The sequence below is a fragment of the Pelophylax lessonae genome (assembly GCF_965119305.1).
Source record: "Pelophylax lessonae genome assembly, chromosome: 2".
Lineage (NCBI taxonomy): Eukaryota > Metazoa > Chordata > Amphibia > Anura > Ranidae > Pelophylax > Pelophylax lessonae.
In genome coordinates this window covers 459,431,183-459,446,120 of record NC_138769.1, presented here as the reverse complement: position 1 = coordinate 459,446,120, position 14,938 = coordinate 459,431,183, and positions in this window count along the sequence as shown.

The window sequence follows — 14,938 nt, the reverse complement described above, 5'->3', positions numbered from 1 at the left end:
GGATTAAACATCGTTTACATATGTGCCCGCGACGTACGCATGTGGTGCGAGGGCACTTTACATTTTTTTTTTTTATCGCTTATATCTTTATTTTTACACTTTCTCTTTAACTTTTTTTTTTTTTTTTGATCACTTTTATTCCTATTACAAGGAATGTAAACATCCCTCTGTAATAGGATCAGTGAATGACACGTCCTCTTTATAGGGAGATCTGAGGTCAATAAGACCTCAGGCCTCTCCTACAGGCTAGAAAGCCTGAAATAAAAAAAAAACCCTAATCTCAGCTGAATGCCGACATCCAGTATTGAAACTGCCAGGTCAGGCGTGACGTCATCATGTCAGGCCAGGCGTGACGTCATCACCTCACGCCCAGGCCTCCGAGAGTCATAGAGACTTCCGGGGACCATCTGGTCCTCAGTCTCTATGGTACACTTCCGCTGGTGACCGATTCCTTCTCCAGGTTGCCGATCGCACAGGCGAGCTGGTAGAAGCACCGGAGGGCGGCGGGGGGGAAATGTCCCCTCCCTCTACCTGTAAGAACGATCGAGCAGCTGTTCAAGCCACTATGATTGTTCTTATGGTGAAGCGAATCGCTGGCAGAAAAAAATATCTGAATTATGCCTGCATTCAGATATCCCCACTTAAAGCCCTGGACGTCATATGATGTCCAGCAGTAAGGAAGTGGTTAATAAAAAAAAGTCCCATGATGTACATCTATCATCTATCACATCCTACAGGTCCACATAAATCAAGAAGAATGACAAGCGTCAAAAGTAAAAAACTCGAGACGCCGCCTAGACCTGCTTGATCCTTTAAGTGGGACCACCACTTCAGCAGGAAGGTTATGTGTGCTTAAGTAGAATAAATAATGCAAAATGCAGACTATTGTGTCTCGACCTTTACAAACAACAATTAATGTACACATACAGTATGTTGTATTGCCAAAAACATCAGGAGTAGGAGATCTTTATTTATTTTTTCTCTAGCGCTCATCGACAGACGTAGTCCTCGGTGATACACCACCTTCGGTTATGTTACCTCCGCAGGAGCAGGACTAGACAGGAAATTAAAAAGCTCTGGCCACACCCTAGGGGCAGTCCCAGAGGGTATATCCTCTCTCTCTCTGCCTCAGCAAATCAGTTATTTTCTGTCTAGTTAGGAGTAAGGACCTAGATACCTTGCTGGGATCTTAGGTCCTGGCAAGAAATTTTTTTTCTAAAAGGATTTTTGGACAGCTTTTTTTCTCCAGTGTTCCTGCGAGATCTTCAAGCAAGAAAGCTGAACTGGGCGACGGGCTGGATGTTGAGATCCGGTGGTCACCCCAGTTCAGCCTACGAGCGCGTGCAGGCCATAGCTCCGCGCTGAGTCGGCCGCGACAAAGTCCCATTAAAGGACTGAACCCGCGAGTTAAACGTCTCGCTGAAACGCCAAAGACCATGAGTCACGGCGTCTGTATCGGTCGACAGCCCTCCCGCCCCGGTGGAGAGGGGTACTGTCAGGAGTTGGTGCCCGCCTGGTTCCGGTATGGTGAGTAGTATGTTCCCCCTGTTTTCCCTGACGGGTTTTGTGGTGAACGCGGGCCCCTCTCTGTATGGTAAGAAAGAGTTTCTTTCTATCCTATAACATGTCACAAATCCTCCTACTTTGAGTGTGATTTTATGTGTGCAAAAGCCAGGAGACTTGGTTTGGGAGCTAACAATCTATTGTATACATGTTTCAAAGATGTAATCTGTGGCATTCTGGGAATCTTATGGGTTAAGTATAAGCTACCTACCAGTCAGAAGCCATGGACATGTAGACTGCCTTCCAAGTCAGATCTCCAGCTAATAGCAGGCCTCCCGAACGGCCATGCGGTCCGCCAGGGCCGGTACCTCCAAACACGTCATATCCCCATGCAGAGAGAGTGTTGTGTGCCTGCAGCACACCGCTAGTCAGCACAGGCCGCCGCCATGTTTTTTGCTGGATCGCACGAGCCGCCATTTTGGCGTAGCCTCGTGTCTCCAGCATGGGGGCGGCCATGTTTTAGGTGATTCTACACCTCGTGGAGCTTGGGGGAGGCGCCGGAAGGCGTACAGAGGGGCGGAGCCGCCTCCTTTCTTCCTGGGCAGCCAGCCAAAAGACTTCCTGTTTGTCTAAGACAGCGCTGTAAGCTGTTGCAGTTCAACTCTGAACATCAAGTGGTGAGCCTGGGGGTCTATCTCTCTCTCTCTCGATCGATAGGGATCCCTAGCAGGTAACACTAAGGGGTTTTTTGTGGCGCTGAGGGTCAAAAAAAAAAAAAAAAAAAAAAAGTTTTTCTTTACTTTGAATTATATCATCCAGGAAGTAACTGGAGTTATTATGGACCCTGCCACACAGATTCCCCCACCTGTTTCCCTCGAGGGGGCCTCGGGACCCGCCGGTGTACAGAGTATAGAGTCATTTACAGTAATTTTGGAGTCTATGGTGGCTCGGGTGGAGGCGGCCTGTCAGGGACGGGGGTCAAGGAAGCGACCCCCGCCTACCCCTATACTATCTGACACCTCTGACTCTGATTCAGAGATGGTCACTGCAGTTGCAGGTTCCTCTGCAAGGGCTGCTATCCCAGGTAAAGCCCCCTCAGACAGTGAGGAGGACGCTTCTTCTCCTGCTATAATTCAGGAAGAAGCATTGGTGGACGCACTAGTTGTGGCAGTGCAAGAAACCTTAAAACTTGAGGCTTTACCGGCAGAGGCAACTGAAACAGAGAGGCCTTTTGGGACTAATAAGCCCATCAAGACGGCGAAGGCTTTTCCTGTACCTAAATGTTTTGGAAATCAGATTAAAGGAGAATGGGAACATTCTAAACGTACCTTTACTATTTCCAAGCGTATTGCTAGACGCTATCCGTTTGAGGAATCCATCATTAAGAAATGGACGGTACCACCAGTCGTGGATCCGCCTATTTCCAGGCTGAATAAAGCCACGGTTATTCCAGTGGAGGACACTTCGTCCTTTAAGGATCCGGTGGATCGAAAGATAGAAGCGGAGTTCCGCACTATCTTTTCTCTGATAGGGTCAGCATTTAGACCAGTAATTGTTATTGGTCTAGTTTCCCAGACACTTACAGAATGGGCGAAGATGGTACGCCAAGATCTTAGGGGAAAAGATATTCCCCAGGAGACATCTGATTTGATAGAACAGATCATACAAGGGCTACGGTTTATCTGTGACGCAGCCTTGGACACTACTCCCTTGTTAGGGCATGCATCTAAGTTAGCAGTGATCCTCAGACGTGTGCTGTGGTTAAAATGCTGGTCAGCTGACCTAGGTTCCAAAAAGACTTTGACCAATCTCCCGTTCCAGGGGAATCGTCTATTTGGAGCCAACCTAGATGAAATCATTAAGGATGCCACCGGGGGCAAGAGTACTTTTTTACCACAGGCTGCAAAAGCTAAGGAACCTCGCAACAAGCGAGGACCTTTCTTTACCGCCCATAAAGGACGCCCGGCTGGTACTTCCGGGAAAGGCAAGACTCCTCCAGGAGGGTTCAAGAAGGGCTGGTCGGACAAGCAGAGGACCAACCCAGCCAAACCCGAAGTAAAGGAGTACACAGCCTGAAGGTGCGCCCCCACCCAATTTCAGGGTGGGGGGACGTTTTCACCGGTATTTAGGACATTAGATCGAGCATCAACCACTACTACCGGTGCGATTCTTCCCTTCCAACATTTAAGTACAGGAAGCGGTAGTTACCGTTCCCTGTATAGATCTTTTCCTTTACCTTTTCCTAAGATTAGTCCCGATACCTCACAGGAATCGGATCTGATTGACCAGATAGGCCAAGTAGCCTCTAGTCGGGTGACTTCGGTCCCTGAGGTTCAACCAGAAAAGATCACCTTGCCTGATAACTATCAGGTATCTGATAAATGTGTGGGAACAGAAAACGACCAGACTTTCTCGGATGGTCGGGGCCAGATACCTCTAGGGACGCCTGGTTCAGATCCAATCAGCGCCAGTGGTCCTAGAAATTCTAGGCTGGCCTCTTCAAGCCGGCCTGGCCGACTTGGACAGGTTAGTCGCAGACGTTCCGTGGGAACTTCGTCTCAGGGAGTGTCTGTAGTCTCAAGGACCTATTTACCTTCGTGCTTTACAGTCGCTGGTTTTAATGGCCTGGCCATTGAGACCCAAGTACTGAAGGACAGAGGTTTGTCTACTTCTGTCATTCCTACCCTTATTAAAGCAAGGAAAGCGACTTCCAGCAAAGTCGATTATCACACATGGAAGACTTATATTGCGTGGTGCGAATCTTTAGGATTTCCTCCACGTACCTATTCGGTGTCTCGAATATTGGCCTTTTTGCAACAAGGGGTTGAGCAGAAGCTAGCCTTGAGCACCATCAAGGGTCAAGTTTCAGCATTAGCAATCTTCTTTCAGAAACCTTTAGCTACCAAATCCTTGGTGCGGAATTTCATCCAGGGGGTGCGGCACCTGGCTCCTCCAGTCCGCGCGCCCTTACCGCCCTGGGATCTTAATTTGGTTTTGTCGGTTCTACAGAAACCTCCCTTTGAAAACATCAGGGAGATTCCCTTGCTTACTTTATCCCAGAAGGTGGTCTTCTTGGTGGCTATACTTCTGCTCGCAGGGTGTCAGAACTGGCTGCATTATCATGCCAGTCCCCATACCTAGTGATTCATAGGGATAAGGTAGTACTTCATCCTAAGCCATCTTTTCTTCCTAAGGTGGTTTCAGATTTTCATCTGAATGAAGATATTGTACTACCTTCCTTGTGTCCTCAGCCCAAGCATCATCGGGAACATGCGTTGCATTCCTTGGATGTGGTTCGGGCAATCAGGGTATACCTGAAAGCTACGGAATCATTCCGTAAGACGGATTCACTTTTTGTGATCACGGATGGCCCCAGAAAGGGTTTGCCTGCATCTGCCGCGACCATTGCCAAATGGATTAGACAAACGGTGGTACAGGCTTATTCTATTAAGGGTCAGAGTCCTCCGTTCCCTGTTAGGGCGCACTCCACTCGAGCGCTCAGTACTTCCTGGGCCTTTCGCCATCAGGCGTCAGTGGTCCAGGTATGTAAGGCGGCCATTTGGTCGTCGGTACATACCTTTACTAAATTCTATAAAATTGATGTGACGGCATCGGCGGATGCCTCATTTGGCCGCAAGGTTTTGCAGGCCGCAATTTGAGGAGACCGGTGGTCTACCTCGAGGGTTTTTTTCTGTTTGAAAAATTTTTTTGTTGAGTCTCATCATTTAGGATGAGCATTGTAAACTTCTAGTTGGCACCGGTTGGGCCTTCTAGATTGGGATTTGATTTCCATTTTCCCACCCCTCAGTTGTGATACTGCTCTGGGACGTCCCGAAGGTGGTGTATCACCGAGGACTACGTCTGTCGATGAGCGCTAGAGAAAAATGGATTTTTGTAAAATCTTACCGTAAAATCCTTTTCTCTTAGCTCATCGACAGACGTAGTCCCCGCCCCTCTGTTTTGGAGTTGGGTTGGGTTAAATTCTCTAAGCACTGCTTTTTCACATAACTGATTTGCTGAGGCAGAGAGAGAGAGGATATACCCTCTGGGACTGCCCCTAGGGTGTGGCCAGAGCTTTTTAATTTCCTGTCTAGTCCTGCTCCTGCGGAGGTAACATAACCGAAGGTGGTGTATCACCGAGGACTACGTCTGTCGATGAGCTAAGAGAAAAGGATTTTACGGTAAGATTTTACAAAAATCCATTTTTTGCTATTTTTTGCCTGTTATCCTTTAAAAATAAAAATCAGGGGATATCAGAGGTCGTGAGTACTGAGGATTGCCTCTGGGGTTCGCCTGAAGTGTTAGAGGGGACCACTCTGGAAGAGTTTCTGGGATCCAGTGTCAGATAGCTGTAAAGGGGGTGTTTAGGTAGAGGACCCTGAAGTTGTAAAGGGGGTACCGGCAGTCTGGGCCCTGAATTGTACAGAGTGTGTCAGTGAAGCGACAGTTAAACAGAGTTTTACAATATACTACCTCAAGCTGTACCAAGCGGGGGGGACAGTATTTAGTGATTTCCACAGCACAGCAGTGTCATGAGTTCTACAGCTCAGTCTTGGATCTACAGGACCATAAGTCAGGGATTCAACACTTCTTCAGCTATACAGAGAGTTCGCAGAGTCAGTGAGCGTTGGCTGGCGCCGGCTGGCGTCAAGGAAGCGCCAACAGGCATTTCTCTGTCGCTCATTGACAGACGCAGACTTCTTGATTAATATCAGTAGGTATATACTGCCCCCTACAGGAGTAGGACACTAGGCAGGAAAAAGTTCTGGCCACACCCATGGGGAGTCCCAGGGGGTATATCCTCTCTCTCCCTGCATAGGATGTCAGTTTTTTTCTGCCTAGTCAGGAGTAAGGACCTAAGTTCCTTGCTGGGATCTCTGGTCCTGGCAAGCTTTTTTAGATAAATCTTTTTTTAGTTAGCTTTTTTCTCCAGTTGTTCCTGTGAGATCTTCAAGCAATTATGCCGGATCTGGGCGATGGGCTGGATGTTGAGATCCAGTGGTCACCCCAGCCGGCCTACGAGCGCGTGCAGGCCCTAGCTCCGCGCTGGGTCGGCCACGACATAGTCCCGCTGGACGGGGACTGGCCCTGCGAGTTAAACGTCTTGCCAGGTCGACACGACCAGTCTGAATCTGAGTCGCGGCATCCGTGTTGGCCGACAGCCCCCCCACCTCAGTGGAGAGGGGTTCTGTCAGGAGTTGGCGCCGCCTGTTCCGGTATGGTGAGTAGAATGTTCCCCCTCTCCCCCTGACGGGTTTTGGGGTGGACGCGGGCCCCTCCCTGGGATGGTCGGACCCTCATGATCCCGGTTTCCCCTCTGTCCTGTTATGCACCCCCACCTATCTGCCCCCTCCTTCAATCTGGGTTACAGACCGCACATGGGGGCGGTGGGGTGCGCCGCCGGTGTTGCCCTAAACGATCGTGCGGGGGGTTACTACCTGTGCCTTCAGGTCCGTCCACTGATCGATCCGTGGGTAGGCACGCGGGGGTCCCCTTTTTGGCACTGCGGACCTCACGGGGCCGCCATTTTTCCGCGGACCTCGCGGGGCCGCCATTTTGTTGTAGCCTACATGTGCTCTGCATGGAGGCGGCCATCTTGGTACACCCAGCTCATCTTGCTTGAGAGCTGAGCAGCTGTGGGAGTTACTGAGGGCGTGTAAGGGGGCGGAGCCCCTCCCTAGACCCGGGAAAAATCACTCCACAGGACTTCCTGTCATGTAAGACAGCGCTGAGAGCAGTCCTGCTTTGAACTCTGGTGCATCGTGTGGTGAGCCTTTTGGGGTCTATCTTCTCTCTCTCTGCGGGGGTCTCGAGGCACGTGACCACTGAGGGGCACTGTAGCGCTGGGGGATTCTTTTAAAAAAAAAAAGGTTTTTCGTTTATTTTTAAATTTTGTCATTTTTTGCTGACAGGTTTCCCTGGCGTTGCCATGGACCCTGCTGCACGTGTCCCCATCTGATCCCCTCGAGGTGGCCGCAGGGCCCTCCGATTCTCCGCTCACCATTGATGTGCTTTCGGCGGTCCTGGAGTCATTTGTGTCCCGGGTGGAGGTGGCCTGTCAGGGACGGGGGGCTAAAAAACGACCCCCGCCTACCCCTGTCTTGTCTAATGCCTCAGACTCTGATACTGAGCCGGTCGCTGCTGCTGCGGGTTCCTCCTTTAGGGTTGATGTCCCACGCCCGTCTCCTCTGACAGTGAGGATGACCTCCCTGCCTCTGCCATAGCACAGGACAAGGCACTGGTGGACGCACTGATTATGTCAGTCCGGGAGACCCTAAAACTGGAGGTTGCATCAGTGGATGCAGTTCAGACGGAAGTTGCCTTTGGCACTCGCAAGCCCTCCAAGGTGGAAAAGGTGTTTCCCTTTCCTAAATGCTTTGATGATATTATTAAAGATGAGTGGGCCCATCCAAAACGACCCCCTGGGATGCCTAAACAAATTTCTAGGCGCTACCCGTTTGAAGAGTCCCTCCTTAAAAAATGGACGGTCCCACCTGCGGTGGATCCGCAGGTTTCCAGACTAAATAAGGCCACGGTTATCCCGGTGGAGGATTCCCCGTCCTTTCGGGATCCAGTTGACCGTAGGGCGGAATCTGTGTCCCGTTCCATATACTCCCTGGCAGGGTCGGCCTTAAGGCCAGTGTTTACGATTGCTCTGGTTTCACGGACATTGACGGAATGGGACAAGCTATTACGCCATGACCTGGAGGGGAGAAGTCTCCCTCCTGCCGTGCCGGAGTTGCTGGAGCAAATAGTGCAGGGGCTACAGTTTGTTTGTGACGTTGCACTGGACGCTGCCCCATTGCTGGGGCGTGTGTCAATCTCGGCGGTGGTCCTCCGGCGCATGCTATGGTTAAAGTGCTGGTCGGCGGATCAGGCTTCAAAAAAAGCATTGACTGATCTCCCCTTTCAGGGGGATCGCCTGTTTGGTGCTACCTTGGATGAGATTATTAAGGATCTCACTGGGGGCAAGAGCACCTTTCTACCAGTGGCGGCCCGTGCATAGGGGGCGCCAGGGCGCCGCCCCCTACCCCTAAAAAAAAGAAAAAAAAAAAAAAACAAACAAATAAAGTTGTACGAAAAAAAATTGGGTTCGCCGGCCTCGCCTGAAGGAACTGGTGGCTGGGGGGGGGGGGGGGGGGTTACGTCCCAGAAGAGGCGTCGATTGGCTGCCTTCTGGGGGGTAACCTGGGCGCAAGTCTTTGCGATTGGACACCCCCACTTTCTGATATCCTGGCTGTGATTGGTCCAGTCTACAGCCTGGACCAATCATCATCCAGGATATCGCTGACGTCGCAATGGGGGCGGTGCCGGTGCGTGCGTCAGTCACTCGCCATCACCGCCGCTCAGAGAAGAGGAGAGGCCGCCCGCCAGTTCCCGACGCCGAGACGAGGGAGAAGGACCCGCCGCAGAAGAGGAAGAAGCTGAGCCGCGCCGCCGCCAGGTAAGTTTGAAGGGAGCACGCACGCTGGTCTCTGCATCGATTGGGGTACAATGCTGTGGGCACTCTGCAATAATTGGGGTACAATGCTGGCACTCTGCAATCATTGGGGGACAATGCTGTAGCGCTCTGCAATCATTGGGGGACAATGCTGGCACTCTGCAATCATTGGGGTACAATGCTGTGGCACTCTGCAATCATTGGGGGACAATGCTGTGGCACTCTGCAATCATTGGGGGACAATGCTGTGGCGCTCTGCAATCATTGGGGGACAATGCTGTGGCGCTCTGCAATCATTGGGGGACAATGCTGTGGCGCTCTGCGATCATTGGGGACAATGCTGTTGCACTCTGCAATAATTGGGGTACAATGCTGGCACTCTGCAATAATTGGGGGACAATGCTGTGGCGCTCTGCAATCATTGGGGTACAATGCTGTGGCACTCTGAAATCATTGGGGGACAATGCTGTGGCGCTCTGCAATAATTGGGGGACAATGCTGTGGCGCTCTGCAATAATTGGGGACAATGCTGTTGCACTCTGCAATAATTGGGGTACAATGCTGTTGCACTCTGCAATAATTGGGGGACAATGCTGTGGCGCTCTGCAATCATTGGGGGACAATGCTGTGGCGCTCTGCAATCATTGGGGTACAATGCTGTGGCACTCTGAAATCATTGGGGGACAATGCTGTGGCGCTCTGCAATAATTGGGGGACAATGCTGTGGCACTCTGCAATAATTGGGGGACAATGCTGTGGCGCTCTGCAATCATTGGGGGACAATGCTGTGGCGCTCTGCAATCATTGGGGGACAATGCTGTGGCGCTCTGCAATCATTGGGGGACAATGCTGTGGCGCTCTGCAATCATTGGGGGACAATGCTGTGGCCACTCTGCAATCATTGGGGGACAATGCTGTGGCCACTCTGCAATCATTGGGGTACAATGCTGTGGCACTCTGCAATAATTGGGGTACAATGCTGGCACTCTGCAATAATTGGGGGACAATGCTGTGGCGCTCTGCAATAATTGGGGGACAATGCTGTGGCGCTCTGCAATCATTGGGGGACAATGCTGTGGCGCTCTGCAATCATTGGGGGACAATGCTGTGGCGCTCTGCAATCATTGGGGGACAATGCTGTGGCGCTCTGCAATCATTGGGGGACAATGCTGTGGCCACTCTGCAATCATTGGGGGACAATGCTGTGGCCACTCTGCAATCATTGGGGTACAATGCTGTGGCACTCTGCAATAATTGGGGTACAATGCTGGCACTCTGCAATAATTGGGGGACAATGCTGTAGCGCTCTGCAATCATTGGGGGACAATGCTGGCACTCTGCAATCATTGGGGTACAATGCTGTGGCGCTCTGCAATCATTGGGGGACAATGCTGTGGTGCTCTGCAATCATTGGGGTACAATGCTGTGGCGCTCTGCAATCATTGGGATACAATGCTGTGGCACTCTGCAATCATTGGGGTACAATGCTGTGGTGCACTCTGCAATCATTGGGGACAATGCTGTGGCGCTCTGCAGTGATTGGGACAATGCTGTGGCGCTCTGCAGTGATTGGGGACAATGCTGTGGCGCTCTGCAGTGATTGGGGACAATGCTGTGGCGCTCTGCATTGAAAGGGGCTCGCACGCTGAACTCTGCATTGATGGGGGCACGGAACAGTTGCATTGAAGGTGGCACGCACGCTGAACTCTGCACAGTGTTTATTGCATTGAAGGGGGCACAGCACAGTTGCATTGAAGGGGGCATGCACGCTGAACTCTGCATTGTGGGGGCACAGCACGGTGTTCATTGCATTGAAGGGGGCACAGCACAGTGTTTATTGCATTGAAGGGGGCACAGCACAGTGTTTATTGCATTGAAGGGGGCACAGCACAGTGTTTATTGCATTGAAGGGGGCACAGCACAGTGTTCATTGCATTGTGGGGGCACAGCACAGTGTTCATTGCATTGAATGGGGCACAGCACAGTGTTGCATTGAAGGGGGCACAGCACAGTGTTTATTGCGTTGAAGGGGGCATAGCACAGTGTTTATTGCATTGAAGGGGGCACAGCACAGTGTTTATTTCATTGAAGGGGGCACAGCACAGTGTTTATTGCATTGAAGGGGGCATAGCACAGTGTTCATTGCATTGAAGGGGGCACAGCACATTGTTCATTGCATTGAAGGGGGCACAGCACAGTGATAATTGCATTGATGGGGGCACAGCACAGTGTCTATTCCATTGAAGGGGCACAGCACAGTGTTTATTGCATTGAAGGGGGCACAGCACAGTGTTTATTGCATTGAAGGGGGCACAGCACAGTGTTTATTGCATTGAAGGGGGCATGCACGCTGAACTCTGCATTGTTGGGGCACAGCACAGTGTTCATTGCGTTGAAGGGGGCATAGCACAGTGTTCATTGCATTGAAGGGGGCACAGAACAGTGTTTATTGCATTGAAGGGGGCACAGCACAGTGTTTATTGCATTGAAGGGGGCATAGCACAGTGTTCATTGCATTGAAGGGGGCACAGCACATTGTTCATTGCATTGAAGGGGGCACAGCACAGTTGCATTGAAGGGGGCACGCACACTGAACTATGCATTGTGGGGGCACAGCACAGTGTTTATTGCATTGAAGGGGGCACAGCACAGTGTTTATTGCATTGAAGGGGGCATAGCACAGTGTTCATTGCATTGAAGGGGGCACAGAACAGTGTTTATTGCATTGAAGGGGGCACAGCACAGTGTTCATTGCATTGAACATTGAAGGGGGCACAGCACAGTGTTTATTGCATTGAAGGGGGCACAGCACAGTGTTTATTGCATTGAAGGGGGCATGCACGCTGAACTCTGCATTGTTGGGGCACAGCACAGTGTTCATTGCATTGAAGGGGGCATAGCACAGTGTTCATTGCATTGAAGGGGGCACAGCACATTGTTCATTGCATTGAAGGGGGCACAGCACAGTTGCATTGAAGGGGGCATGCACGCTGAACTCTGCATTGTGGGGGCACAGCACAGTGTTCATTGCATTGAAGGGGGCACAGCACAGTGTTCATTGCATTGAAGGGGGCACGCATGCTGAACTCTGCATTGAAGGGGGCATGTACGCTGGTCACTGCATTGAAAGGGGGCATATACCATCTCCTGTACTATGACCTGTGACATGCCTATACCATATCTGTGCCATGCCTATACCATCTCCTGTACCATCACCTGTGCCATGCCTGTACCATCACCTATGCCATGCCTATACCATCACCTGTGCCATGCCTGTACCATGACTTCAAAGTCACGCAATTTTTTACTGCGTTTTTTGACGCGAAGCAATACCTATTACATTTTTCTTTTTGCGCCTCCCCAAAAATTTTGAGCACCAGCCGCCACTGCTTTCTACCACAGGCTAATAAGGGTAAGGAACCTCGTCGCAGACAGGGACCTTCCTTTACAGCTCACAAGAAATTTTTTCGCTCCTCCGGGGCGGGCGATAAGGCAAAGCCAAAGCCCCCCCGGGGGTTTCAAGAGACCCTGGTCTGGTAAGCAAAAATCCGGTCCTTCCAGACCTGAGGATAAGACCGCTTCAGCCTGAAGGTGCGCCCCCACCCAGATCAAGGGTGGGGGGATGTCTTCACCGGTTCCCGGACCCATGGCTCTACAGTATTCAAGACAAATGGGTTCACAAGGCCATACGGTCAGAACACAAGATCGAGTTGCGATCGCTTCTACCGGTGCGGTTCTTCCCTTCCAATATGCGACTGTCCCCGAATCGCCTAATGGCTCTGTTGGGGGCAGTGCAGCACTGGATGCAAAGGGCGCCCATAGAGGGTGCCTATCTTCACGTTCCCATTTACGCAGGACACCAGCGGTATCTGCGCTTTGCGGTGGGAGCGGACCATTATCAGTTTGTGGCGTTACCCTTTGGGCTCGCCTCTGCTTTCCAGGTCTTCACAAAAGTTTGGGCCCCAGTCCTGGCGTTGTTGCGGCGGCGGGGCATATCGGTCCTGGGCTACCTGGACGACCTCCTCTTCTGTGCGGAGTCTCCGCAGGCTCAGTGTCATACGCGGACTCTCCAAAAGGAGATTCTTCTCAAATGGAACTGGAATTCCGATTCCCTGGACAATCGGATCCGGCTGAGCGAGCGGACCAGGTAGTTTCTGGTTTGGGGGCCTCGGTCTCCGATGCTCAGTCAGGGGAAGCCCTTTTTTCCAAGTATCCAGGTTATCGATAAATGTGTTGGAACTAAAAGCGATCAGGTTTTGCCTGGTTCACCGGACCGAGCATCTTCAGGGCTGCTCGGTTCGGATTCAGTCGGACAATGCCACGGCCGTGGCCTATGTCAATCATCAAGGGGACACCAAGAGTGTTCTGGTGGCCGTGGAAGTGGCCGGCAGGTTTTGGGCGGAACAGTTTGTTCCGGCTCTTTCTGCAGTTACGTTCTGGGTGTGGAAAATTGACAGGCGGACTTTCTCAGCCATCAGACCCTGGATCAAGGGGAATGGTCTCTTCATCCAGAGGTGTTTCACCAGTTGTGCCTTCATTGGGGCACCCCGGACGTGGATCTGATGGCATCTCGGCGCAACAGAAAGGTGCAGAGGGTTGTAGCCCACGCCCGTGATCCTCTGGTGGACGCCGCAGATGCACTGAATACTCTGTGGGGGCAGTACCAGCTGCTGTATGCCTTTCCTCCACTCAAGTTGTCACCGAAACTTCTTCACAGGATAGAGGCGGAGGGAATTCCAGTCATCCTTGTGACTCCGGATTGTCCTCATCGGGCCTGATATGCCGTCGTGGTCAGGCTGGTCGCAGACGCTCCTTGGCGACTTCCTCTCAGGGAGGATCTGCCGTCTCAGGGACCGATCGTCCATCCTGCTTTACGATCGCTGGCTTTGACGGCTTGGCTGTTGAGAGCCAGGTGCTGAAGGACAGGGGTTTGTCTGCTTCAGTTATCCCTACTCTGATTAAAGCGAGGAAAGCGACTTCCAGAAAGGTCTATCATCGCACATGGAAGTCTTATATCGTGTGGTGTGAATCCCTTGGGTTTCCTCCACGTTCTTACCCGGTGGCTCGGATATTGGCTTTTCTGCAACGGGGGGTTGAGCAGAAACTGGCCTTGAGCACTATCAAGGGTCAGGTCTCAGCATTGGCAGTCTTCTTCCAGAGGCCACTGGCTACTCATTCCTTGGTGCGGAGTTTCATCCAGGGGGTGCGGCACCTGGCTCCTCCGGTGCGCGCGCCCTTGCCTCCCTGGGATCTTAATTTGGTGTTGTCGGTTCTCCAGAAACCTCCCTTTGAAAATATTAGGGAGATTCCCTTGCTTACCTTATCCCAAAAGGTGGCCTTTTTGGTGGCCATCACTTTGGCACACAGGGTGTCGGAACTGGCCGGGTTGTCCTGTCGTTCCTCATATCTGGTGGTTCATAGGGATAAGGTGGTTCTTCGTCCGAATCCATCCTTCCTTCCTAAGGTGGTTTCCGATTTTCATTTGAATGAGTATATTGTATTGCCTTCCCTTTGTCCTAAGCCCAGTCATCCTCGGGAGTTTGCATTACACTCCTTGGATGTGGTTCGGCGATCAGGGTGTACTTGGCTACTACTGACTCTTTTCGTAAGGCTGATTCACTTTTTGTGATCACGGATGGTCCTAGAAAGGGGTATCCTGCGTCTGCCGCGACTATCTCCAGATGGATCAGACAGACAGTGGTACAGGCTTATTCTACTAAAGGTCAGGTTCCTCCGTTCCCTCGGGCGCTTAGTGCTTCCTAGGCCTTCCGCCATCAGGTGTCGGTGCTTCAGGTTTGCAAGGCGGCTACCTGGTCGTCGGTTCATACCTTTACAAAATTTTATAAAGTTGATGTGCTGGCATCAGCGGATGCCTCTTTTGGCCGCAAGGTTTTGCAGGCCACTGTTTGAGGGGACCCTTGGTCTACCTCAGGGGTTTGTGTTTCTTTTTCAGTTAGGTCTCATCCCTTTGTTTGATGAGTCCTCGATGCTTCT